Here is a 12,500-nt window from a genome sequence, read left to right as displayed (position 1 = left end):
TCTCTCTCTCTCTCTCTCTCTCTCTCTCTCTCTCTCTCTCTCTCTCTCTCTCTCTCTCTCTCTCTCTTAGGAACATCTTGTAATAATGACGTGGTAGCTTCCGGGAGAGTCAGTAATAAAGGAGGGTCGAAAATAATACAAACGAAAGGCGAGAAAATTGGAATAAACGGGAAACAGGAAAAAGAAGTAAGGAATTATCGAGGAAAAAGTGAGGACTTACTGGATGGGGAAATAATGGGGTAAGCAGGAAGGGAGGATGAAATGGAAAGGAAAGAAGGAACAGAAAATAAAAGGGTAAGAGGGGACACTGCGAAAATTTAATATAGGAAGATTAGTCGATCACATAATGGAGTGCAGGAGGAGGAGGAGGAGGAGGAGGAGATAAAAGAAGATGAAGAAAGAAGAAGAACAAGAAGAATGAGGAGGAGAAAAGAAGGATGTGTAAGAGGAGGAGAATTAAAAAGGAATATTAAAGAACATGTTTAAAATCTACTCGAAAGGGGAAGTAAGGAGAGAGAGAGAGAGAGAGAGAGAGAGAGAGAGAGAGAGAGAGAGAGAGAGAGAGAGAGAGAGAGAGAGAGAGAGAGAGAGAGAGAGAGAGAGAGAGAGAGAGAGTAAAAAAGTATATATTGTAACCAATGAAAAAGCATAGGTTGTCTGAACTATTTCTTGCGATGTGAAGACAATTGCAAACCATTCTTTATTTTTTATCACTAGAAATTACATACCTCTCCTCTTGGGTTTATTTTGCCCACTAGTAAAGGTGAGAGAAGCGAAGATATTTTTACTCAGAATAACCCGTATCGTAATTGATGTCCCAGAGTGTTCTAATGCACACTAATAGCGGCTGATGAAGGGACCGATAAATTTGTAGGAAAACAGTTTCAATTTTTTTCACCTGTGTCATTACTTTCATTTTGTTTTTTAATGTCATGTTAAAGAGACATTGCAAAGGCTAAGAAATCCATGTTTATGCTTTCCTACTTCCTCTTTTTTTGTGACTTTTTCTTTTATTCTTGTTTTTCATGTATTCTCTATTGATACTTGTTTTTTCCCTCACACACACACACACACACACACACACACACACACACACACACACACACACACACACACACACACACACACACACACACACACACACACACACACACACACACACACACACACGGTCTCTGATGGTCACCAATTTTTCTGATCATCTTTTGTTTATGGTAATGATACACCCTCGTGTTCTTTTCCGATAATGATGGCTGCAATTATTCGTGCATGTGTGTGTGTGTGTGTGTGTGTGTGTGTGTGTGTGTGTGTGTGTGTGTGTGTGTGTGTGTGTGTGTGTGTGTGTGTGTGTGTGTGTGTGTTTGTATGTCATTAGTTAGATATTTATGTCCTCACGATGTTTTTTTTTTTTTTTTTTGTAAGTATAAACGTTATATCTAATTATAAACATTCATTTCTTTACACACGCGATCTCATTAAATGTTTCATGCCCTTAACCTGTTGTATGTAACTCTATTAATATGAAGCATATTTAGTATTTTCATTGCACTTACCTTAATTATTCCTTTTGTTTTGCAGGTGATGTCAGGGTCTTCGATGATGGATAACTTCCGTGCTCTGCTCCAGGTAAGACTGAAAGGCCTCGGTTCTAAACTCTAGCTATTGTTAGGGCATAACATCTATCTTTAGGATTTAAAACTTCAAAATAGATATGTTTTCTCACCATTTAAATGTTGTATTTTTTTCTAATATCAGAGATGTGAGATAGATAGAATTAATTTCCTATGACTATGTTAGTTAATCTTTTACTGTTATGTAAAAAAAAATGTGTTTTGTTGAGGTGAATATCTTAATTGAAATAACTTTAGCATGCTGTCTCTCGTAGCATTTCAGGTCTTCAGGGCAATTAACCTCAAGTAATGCAAGCCTTATATGTAGTGTCTGGTGATTACGTTTTCATAACACTTCAGAATGAAAAAAAAATCCAATTTACTTATTCCTGCAGCAACTACAACCGTGTTTACGCATTGCTTTTAATTCCATAAGTGATCAGCCGACACTGTCATATATGGTTAGCTTTCATTCATGCTTTCTACATTTATTATGTATTGTAATAGTGTTCAGGTGAGTTGGTGGTAGCATATTTCGTATAGGTATTGATTAACACAGTTATGTCTTGCAGGGACCTGTCCATCTCTCTGCTAAATATTTGTTGATGCTCACTAATAAGATGCCACTGTGATGCTGTGTATTTTCTCTTTATTGTGTGTGCAAGGATGCTGCTGCTGCATGATGCGGGTTTAAGGTTTGTATCTTATAGCTAGTTTGTTCTCCGTGCGGCTGCCTGACGTACTGTATTCCACTCACTAATGTTTTCTATTAGCTGCAGTCTTACGTTTGTTGATACACATTTATTGTAAACCACGAGTGATATCTCCTACATTAAGACTGTCTAATTCTTCAAATATCAAATTATAATCTGTTTGTAATATTAGGAAGATTGTAACATATAGTAATTTTTGGTTATTTAAAATAATGTGAGTTATCCTTGTCAGTTAATATACTCCTTTGTATACTGGAGATTATTAGATATACCAAAGCGCCTACCACTGGTCATGCAGCGCCTTGGAGGACAGACTATGCTAGGTGTTAAAAGCCTGACTAACGCGAGTGTGTGTGTATGTATGTGTTATTGGTCCGCTATTATTCTCGCGGTAGCGCTCTCTGTCGATCTACTAAATGCGTCAGAAAATGGTATAATTTTGTTGGCAATTTCTGGGCCATTTTTGATGTAGCGTACTGGGACGATATGCAGTATAAAGTTACGTGCATATGCTGAAGGTAAAGGTGTTGTAAAGTTGCATATTAAAAATCATTACATCACAACGTTTTATTTCGATGCGGTAAAATAATCTTCCAAAGCGTTTTGGTTATACTGTGAAGACGAAGGCAGCCCTGGTCATTGCTTCAGTAAAAAAGAAAAAAGCCTTAACTTTCACATGTATTTTTACTGCTCAAGGGCGATAAGATGTTCCGGATGATAGAGAAGAGAAAGGGAAGATTAAAGGAAAACGGGAAGTCATGGAAAGAGCGCTGACTCGATGAGACGTGTGGGAAGTTAGAGAAGGTAGGGGGGACTAGATGAAAACAAGTAGTCGTGGGAGGAAATAATATCCTGTCAAAACAATTAAATGAGCTGACGTGTTCTTAGAGACCCGATTAAGACATCACTAGGTTTAAGTATTCCTTATTTATGTTGTTTACTCTTTGTTAGGTTTTTCTTGAATTCCTTACACCTTTTAACCACCCGGCAAGACCTGTTTTGCCTCGTTATTTCCGAGTGTGTCCATAAACTTTTACACACACAGACAAAAAAAAAGTAATTGTCTGAAATACGTGCGAGCTTAAACGTATATATAAGCATCTGGCTTGGTCATGATTCTTAGCGAATTTATCCAGCTGGTTTTATTGCTGTCATATTATGTTTATCACAAATACATCTGATAGCAAAAGTATAAGGAATTATAGACCTGCAACACCCATTATCACCACCATTACCAACACTCACACATTCTCACCAACACCACCATCAACCACTATCCCCCACCATCACCTCACCATATACACCAACATTAGTCTCCGGTAGTTACCCCCCGCCACCAGGCGCACCACTCTTCCCTCATCATTATCACCACAATAAACACCGTCGACGAAGAAATGCCCAATAAACAGTGTGGAGCGTCCTACCCTGGAGCGCAGGGAGCGTGGCGTGGGGCGGCGGGGCAGACTAGACTCGCCCCAACCGCCCGCCACCCACCGACTCTGCCTATGCCCTTCTCGCTCCAAAGTCACACGCAGACAAAAAAGGAGAGGGCAATTACTTCCACCATCTCATCGCCTCGGAGACAGAGCGTCACAATTGATACCTAACCATTAAGGATCAAAATTGAAGGTAGAGTTATGTGAGTGCCAACCATTTTGATGATTCTCGTAAGGCATTAACCTGGCACTTTGAAGGTACCCCTGACCTTCAAGCGGCTGCCGACGGTATCAATTTAAATTAAATATTAACCAAAAATACTTTCTCCCCACTCCCGGGGTGTAATCTTCGTCTCTCGGTGTAAACAAATAGTACACTCCCACACTCACTTGAGCGGAGAAAACCTGCATTTGAAACTTGTTTATGAGAGGAAAATGGAAAAATGCAAGAGTCCGACGAGACAGTTAGTTGGTGACTCCGGGTGGCCATGCAGTGGCCGGCCCGGGAAGCGCTTATTTATGACAAGATCAGCGATAAAGTACCGACGCGACGCTACAAGACGCTAACAAACCCTCAGTCTGGTTATTAGTGGCCTTTATTGCCTGTGTCTCCATGGCGGGGGGAGGGGAGGGTCACCTGTACCTGCCCCCTGGCCTTACATACCTCCTTAAGGAAGTCATTACCACGCCCTGGGAAAGTCTCCACCTTGGTAACCCCGACCAGCACAAGTTGTCCGCCATGGAACTCTTGGTAACTGCGGGTTGTGCACGTCACAGCCTCAGAGCCAATCAGAGCCGCGTATTCTTATTGTATAGAAGATTTATGAGCCAATGTGATTACAAGTCTCTTCTTAATCTAGCCCTCGACAGTTCGGAACGAGTTACCTGGAAGCCAACTTGTATTCGTGCAAAAACCTTCCTAATCTCTCCCTTTCTACAGCCACGATTTTTTTTTTTTTTTCGCTGAGCAAGTTAGAACAAAAAATCAATACTGACAAAATAACCTTTTTCTAAGAGGCAAACTATCGCAGGCTAAAAATCAGTGAAAGTAAATAAGTGAAATATATAAAATAGTTAAAGAATCTCGTCTCTCAGCTTCCAATTAAAACACCGTCCAGGTAACTCAAATAGTCTGCAGGTTATACAAGGCGCGCGATGTATGTACTGAATTAACGAATGAACCCAAAAAAAGAGAAGGATACCGCTGTCTCCCAGCACGCCACCGACCTTGGTAAAGCACTGGTTTATTTCTTTATTTACCCGGCGGCGCAGGAGACGCTACATCACCTCATGACGTACACAACACTGCCACGGTATTGACCTCATTCTCCTTACTCATCTACTGCCTCCTCCTCCCTCCTGCTGCACTTCTTCCTTCGTTTTTCTCCTTGGCTTCTCCCTAACTCTCTCTCTCCTTCCATCCCCTGCATCCTTCTTCCTTCTTACATTCCTCGGTTCTCTGCTCAGGTTGTGTTACCTATTCCTTACTACCCTTTCTTCTTTCTCTCTTCCTCTTTTTCCTCCTCATATGTAGGTATTTTCTTCTTCCTTATCCATTTCTTTCTTCTTACATCTTCAGTTTTCTACACGAGTTTTGTTATGTCCTTTTTTTTACCCTCCTCTATGTTCTTTCTTCCCTTCTTTGCCAATCTGTTTTTTTTTTCGTTTTTTCTATCATTGAGTTCTTTCCGCGTGCTTCCTTTCGCTTCCCTCTTTCTTCCTTTCACTCTCAGGTTCTTGGTTAGGCTTCTGCTCTATCTCCTTTCATCCCTTGCGTCCTCCCTCTTTCAATCCCTCCTTCATCGGTTCTCTTCTGAGCTTTGGGTTTTTCTCTCTCTCTCTCCTTCCCACCCTTTCCTCCTCCCTTCTCCAATCTCTTCTTCATCGGTACCTTCTTTGGTTTCCATTCTCAGCACTCCTTTCCCGGCTTGTCTTCTCCCTCCTGGCCTCAATCCTTGGTTATATCCTGCCTTTCTCTTTCTCTCTTTCTCTCTCTCTCTCTCTCTCTCTCTCTCTCTCTCTCTCTCTCTCTCTCTCTCTCTCCTCTCTCTCTCTCCTCTCTCTCTCTCTCTCTCTCTCTCTCTCTTCTTCCATCTTTCTTTCCCCTTCCCTTTTACTTCCCCCTTCCTTGGTTCTCTTATGCTTTATACTCCCCTTCCTGTTATTTTGCCTCTCCTCGTATTTCATTTCCTCAGTTAATTCCTTCTTCCACTTCTCTTCATTCGTCTCTCATTTCCAGTTTTTTTTTTACATATATATATTTTTTTATTTATTTTTTCTTTATGCTGCATTTCCCCTCGTTCCTTCCTTCTACACAACGCGTCACCCGTGGTAGCTTCCATGCATCTCTTTCTCTCCCTGTTCTTCCATCCTTCCCCTTCCTAGTCTTGCCCAATTTACCTTTTATTAATTACTCTCCATATTTTTGTCGTGGGAGGATGTTTACAAAATACATTCACGGTAAACACGCCACACGGGGCCAGATGGTGAAGGCTGTTTTAATGAGCGCAGGTGAAGGGTCCCGTACCTTTGATTAGCGGTAGAGATATATCTATTTTCTCCCTTGAAATATGAAAAAGAATATAACACCGTGCATATGGAATCACAGCAAAACTTTTGTCCTTTTCTTTGCGTTACGTTTGGTGGGGAAATGAGAGTGGATGTTTTACTTAGTGGGAGTGTTATTCAGAGATGCTGGTATTCAGTTCAGCGTTTGTTTATCTCATTGATCTCCTGTCCTAGTCTTAATTAAGGTCTTCAGTGCAGCTTTGCATATTTTTTTTTCTCAGGCATTGTTTTGCTCATGTCGGCAATTACTAGTCCAACAATTGTATCTGTGAAGCATTTTTAGTAGTGTGTTTGTAATATATAGTAAGAGCATACACACACACACACACACACACACACACACACACACACACACACACACACACACACACACACACACACACACACACACACACACACACACACACACACACACACACACACACAGACTCGTAAAGCTTCTCCTGGACCGCATTCATCTCGCCCCACGAAGACTACAGCGCCGCCCATGCATCAGGCGGGGCCACACATCCCTCGCGTAGCTCAGGCGGGCTCATACGTGATCACTGTGAATAATAATTACTGAGGAGGAGGCGGAGGCGAAGGAGGAGGAGGAAAAGGGGGAGGCTGAGGAGGAGCAAGAGGTGGCGGTGGTAGTGGTGGTGGTTGATGTGGTGGAGGGGGGGAGAGGAAGGAGAAGGAAAAGAAGAGAGGATATGGTGATGATGCTGGAGGAGAGAGAGAGAGAGAGAGAGAGAGAGAGAGAGAGAGAGAGAGAGAGAGAGAGAGAGAGGAGAGAGAGAGAAGAGAGAGAGAGAGAGAGAGAGAGGAGTCAAGAATTTAAATTATATATCTCGAAGGACCATCGCCCCCCGCCTTCTTGTACGCCATGATGGATGACTGCCGCCGCCACACTCGACCCGCCGTGTTAGCCTCCCCCTTCGCGACGCCGCTGCGAGACAACCCAACCAGTGAACTCTGATATTTCCGCGACGCTCCTCCGTAAAAATGCAATTATTCTCTACGTCGGGAGGCTGCTGGTACCCGTCCTTGCAAGGGTAGACATTAAAGCGAAAGTAAGAATGGTGTGACGGATGATGGTGGACTCAACCGGGCCCTCTCTGTACCCGTCCCAGGTGCTCAGGGCAAGAGGGTCGTAGGGAAAGTTCTCAGGTGTGTGCTGGTAGGGGCCAGTTTCGCCTGCCTCGTGTCCTTCCCTAATGACTCCCTTAATGGAGGATACGATTGTGAATGATTGGATGAATTCTAAGGCCCATCTTTTATTTCACTAGTTAGCGTTACATAGTGTATGTCTTCATTTAGGATTTTTTTTTTATTTATTTATTTATAAGGTGTATTTTCTTACGTGAAGTTTATATGATGCGTTGTGATTATATTCTTAGGACATCGTAGTTTGTGAAATGAGATTTTGCTTGTGGGATGTTGTGTATAGCGCTTATTGCTCAGTTTATTGGCAGTATAATGTTCGCCTGTCCGTATTTTAAGCGTCTCAACATTTTGAGTTACGTTAAAAGAACCCCACGTCTTTATCAATGTATTTAGAATTTATTGTGTGCGTCCCATAGTGATTTTCTCCATAATAAACTTCTACTGTAACAGCTTCCCATCTTTATCTTCATTCTTCCTTCGTTCCGTCCCGCTGGTGCAATGTATCTTCTCTCCCTTGTCTCTGTGTCACTTATAACATTATATTCTATGCCTTACATAAAAACGGCTCACGATTCTCATGTTTCCTTTTTTGATGAGCAATATAAAATAAAACGGGTCTTTATCACATACACAGCGTCATCTCACAGTCCATTTACTTGCCATTTTCCGAGCACAATTAAATATGTTACGACCCCGGCGGAGCGGAACTTAGGGAGCTTCTCTATGTGTTATTCTCTTCAGCCGTAACACTAAAAAACGTCATGTGAGGCTCGTCTTGGCGGCCAGTCTGTCTGAGTGGCCGCCATGTCAACAGTTGTGCTACAGTTGTTATTTGAGTTAAGATATTGAACATCTCTACTGATATATTTTTAAGCATCTTCTAATTTTATTACCTGCTTGGCTTTAACACTGACATGCGCATTAGAAAAATATATAACGATACTGATAATTTTATAAAGATATTATGGTAAAGATCATAAATTTTTATCTCCTTTCTATATTATTAGCGCGAGGGAGAAACTTTTGCCTTCCCCACTACCAGCCGCCGCACATCATAGGACGGGAATTTACTGGAGAACTCTAAAACAGATCCTTTATAGTAAATACTTGTAACAGTTTCACCCCTATGTATCTCCCTTTCTCTTTTATTGCATTTTTTTTTTCCTGAGTACTTTAAATTTTAATCATCGTACTAACTTTGTAACTTTTCCCCCCACAGTTTTCCTAGGAGAGAAAACAAACCGATGAGGGAAACTGTGGCGATCTTTCTTGGACTCGTATCCAGAAACGCTTTGGTTTCTCACCATGATTATTTTCAAAGGCTACAGAAATGATTAACTGGATTCTCAATAGTGTTTATCCTGTTAATGATGCAGAAATCTTGTTAATCTGTCACTAGGACCATAAAAACCACGTATAACTTCAACTAGAACATTTTGAAAACAGTCTACGTGCGGGCAGAAGTGTTTCAGAATATCGTCCACAATTTCATGGGTAAAGGCGGCAGTAGTGGTGGCGACTCGGAAGTGTGCCAGTAGTGGTAGTGGTGGCGGTGATGGTGGTAGCAACAGTATTGAAGATACTTGGCCTGTCGGTCTGTCCGTTGTTCTTACCTATCAGTCGTGCCCCGCCCTGACACCGTCCTCGTAATGAACTCCTATGTATACATCTCACACGGACTAGCCGCACCCTTGCCATCCACACGTATTAGCTGAAACGTAGACTTGATGCTCGTCGTGCGTTAACGACTTCGCTCTCCCTCTCTTTGTCTCCGCGTGTTTGTTTGCATGTTTGTCAGCCAGTCAGTCAGTCAGTCGGTCTCTCTCTCTCTCTCTCTCTCCCTCTCTCTCTCTCTCTCTCTCTCTCTCTCTCTCTCTCTGTCTCGTCGTCTTTCTCTTTCTTTTTGTATCAGGTCTCTTTTTGTAAATGTCTGTGTTTCTGTTTATTTCTTTCTCCGTTCCCATCTCTCTCTCTCTCTCTCTCTCTCTCTCTCTCTCTCTCTCTCTCTCTCTCTCTCTCTCTCTCTCTCTCTCTCTCTCTCTCTCTCTTTTCAATATAACACAAAGACACGAGACGCTGGGAGAACTTGAACAACGGAGATGCTAAACATTGATAAGGACACTGTAATTTGCAGAAATCAGAGGAAGTCAGAGAAATTGAAACTTAAACACCAGAACTGTGATTAAGAAAATTTCACTTCCCACTGTGATTTCAGCGTGAAGCCGAATCACCAATTTTCCACGATCCGGGAAAGTTTTCATTATTATTATTTTTATCATTATTATATTATCTGCAGGCGAAAAAATTCCATCAGAGACGAGGGGATTCATTTCGAAAGCCTGGGTCTTTATAATTCGCAAATACGCTTATTTTAATTAGAAGTCGGAGATCATTATCATTCCAGGCGCCCGAGGTCATTGGAATTCAAGCATCAAAGTCATTATATTCGCTATGTCAGATGCGTTATGAAGCCTCGGTCCTCTCCAGCAGCGGGTCCGTCAGGGCTTGGGACATCCAGTGCATCCATCACAACAAACCACCGGCGGCTCTCCCTTAGCGTTCCTCCTTGCACTCATTCCCTCCTCCTATCTCCATTACCGCTCTCTCTCTCTCTCTCTCTCTCTCTCTCTCTCTCTCTCTCTCTCTCTCTCTCTCTCTCTCTCTAATTTTTGTTTACTTTTCATCACTTTCTTCTTTTACTTCTCGTTCATTTGCTTACACACACACACACACACACACACACACACACACACACACACACACACACACACACACACACACACACACACACACACACACACACACACACACACACACACACACACACACACACACACACACACACACACACACACACACACACACAACTTTTATACTTCTTTTCACACCTGTTTTTATCTATGGCACCCACGAGGCGGATTATCCCTCGGAGATCATGGGCTAAACATCACCTGGGGAATGGAAACGTGACGGGAGGGCCTCGCTGGGGGTAATTACCTGATGGTCGCGCCGCTAATCAGGGTTATTTCACACCTGGCGTACCAGACACAATAGTTTCCCCTTGTGTCCTGGGGCGAGGAAAGCTTTGTGTTCTGGCGGGGAATCTTTCGTGCTTGTGATAATGCATGTGCGTCAGGAAATGAGCAGATTTATTTTAATGTATTTGTATATTCATTCAACTCCTTTTTTGTTCGTGTAATTTTTTTGCTGTGTCTTTGTGTTTGTTCAGCTCATTGTGCTCGTTCTGGAAAACACACACACACATACACACGTGATCTCTATTCCAGACATTTTGGTTATTATAATACTTTTTATTTATTTATTTATTTTTTTTATTTTTTACTTATTGATATTATAAAATTTACCCCCCTCCTCCCAGCACACGTAATCTTATTTAATACACATGCGTAATAGTCTGGATAAGTATAACAATAAAGTCGTATAAGTATCAAGTGTTGCGGTGGGTATGCACAGGGACATGATAGATACTCGTCTAAAGTATGGCCTCCTCCTTGTCTCATTTATCTACTTGTTTTTATCATGTCCATAAACTCTTGACGACACAATCTTTATGGCATCACCTTAGAAGGATTACCCCCAGGTGTCTATTTTAAGCACGAGTTGACTATTGTTTTTACCCTTCACACCCTTCGTTAAGAGAGAGAGAGAGAGAGAGAGAGAGAGAGAGAGAGAGAGAGAGAGAGAGAGAGAGAGAGAGAGAGAGAGAGAGAGAGAGAGAGAGAGAGAGAGAGAGAGAGAGGTTTATGTTTGGAATTAGTAATCCCTTTGCGCTCTGAGTATTAATATAGATAAGAATATTGTGATGCAGAATAGATTAAAGTCTTTAATTATCCGTTTCTTTGCTGAAGGTGAAAGGAGTGTTCTACGTTTGTTCATTAATGAGATAGTTTGTTAAATTATACAATACAGACACAGTATAATAACACCTGTGTACATTAATAGTTTCTCCGCTTAGAATTAGTGTATAAAAAAGGTTCATTTAGTAAATAGAACGTATCTAAAAGTAATGGCTCCCGCTGCTTCTGTGATGAAATTAAAAGTCTTAAATTTCCACCCGAGGTGTCAGCATATACGAGTCCGTCCAGGGTTTGAAGCCTCGAAATATCATCGCAGCATTATAATTGGAATCGCTCCGGAATCCATTAGAAGAATATTGCCTGGCTTTCGAAAATTAGATTGGAAATAATTCAAATTTGCTGTTTCCTTTCCGTACTGATTAAACGTGGGACATAAATACTCTTGTCAGACATTATCTAATATATATACATATATATATATATATATATATATATATATATATATATATATATATATATATATATATATATATATATATATATATATATATATATATATATATATATATATATATATATATATATATATATATATATATATATACCACACACACACAGGTTATTGTTACTATTTTTTTTCTAAGTTATCTATTTTCATTCCATTTCATAACTAATTTCATAGACTTATTTTTATTATTTTCTTCAGTGTTGCCTTCTCTGTGTTCTTCTTTGGTCTTGAGTTATTTGCCGTAGTCGATATCCTTACTTTCTTTTCCCTAGTAATTCTTTTAGGCAACAATTTTGTGTTGGTGCTTTGTATCTTCCCACTTGCATCTTCTTTTCTTATCCAGATGTTGCCTTTATAGAAAATATTTTTCAGCATGCTTTCATTTCTCTCTCATGGGTCCCAAACATCTTTGATCAGGTATATTGATTGTGCTTTTATCGTGACTATTTCATATCTTATTCGATTATGCTTTTTCTTATTATATTTCTTCCTCCTTCTTTTCCTCCTACTTCTCCTCTTCGCCTTCGAGTTTTTCCTTCTTCTTAACTCTAAATTCGAAAGCCCTGATAATCTAAAAGTTCAGTAGCGTCTTTCTGCCGTTATATAACTTAGTATTTACTCAGGCCCCAAATTTCCCAGTACAGCAGTAAGTTATAATGCCCCCACGTCGAGGAAGAGGAACAGAGGCGGGGGAGTCC

General features: G+C 41.0%; 1 long non-coding RNA gene across 2 annotated transcripts in view; it reads left to right on the top strand.

Annotated features, from left to right (window-relative positions):
* The window catches only part of LOC135107894 (uncharacterized), a 223,468-nt gene that overhangs the window by 179,777 nt on the left and 31,191 nt on the right, over positions 1 to 12,500 (top strand). For both annotated transcript variants that reach the window (XR_010272041.1, XR_010272040.1), the window contains one exon: positions 1,579 to 1,626. This is a non-coding gene — a long non-coding RNA (uncharacterized LOC135107894). The remainder of the gene's footprint in view (positions 1 to 1,578; positions 1,627 to 12,500) is intronic.

The sequence above is a fragment of the Scylla paramamosain genome, chromosome 16, assembly GCF_035594125.1.
Source record: "Scylla paramamosain isolate STU-SP2022 chromosome 16, ASM3559412v1, whole genome shotgun sequence".
Taxonomy (NCBI): Eukaryota; Metazoa; Arthropoda; class Malacostraca; order Decapoda; family Portunidae; genus Scylla; species Scylla paramamosain.
The sequence above is the reverse complement of the archived record's forward strand: the minus strand, read 5'-3'. Positions and strand labels throughout refer to the sequence as shown.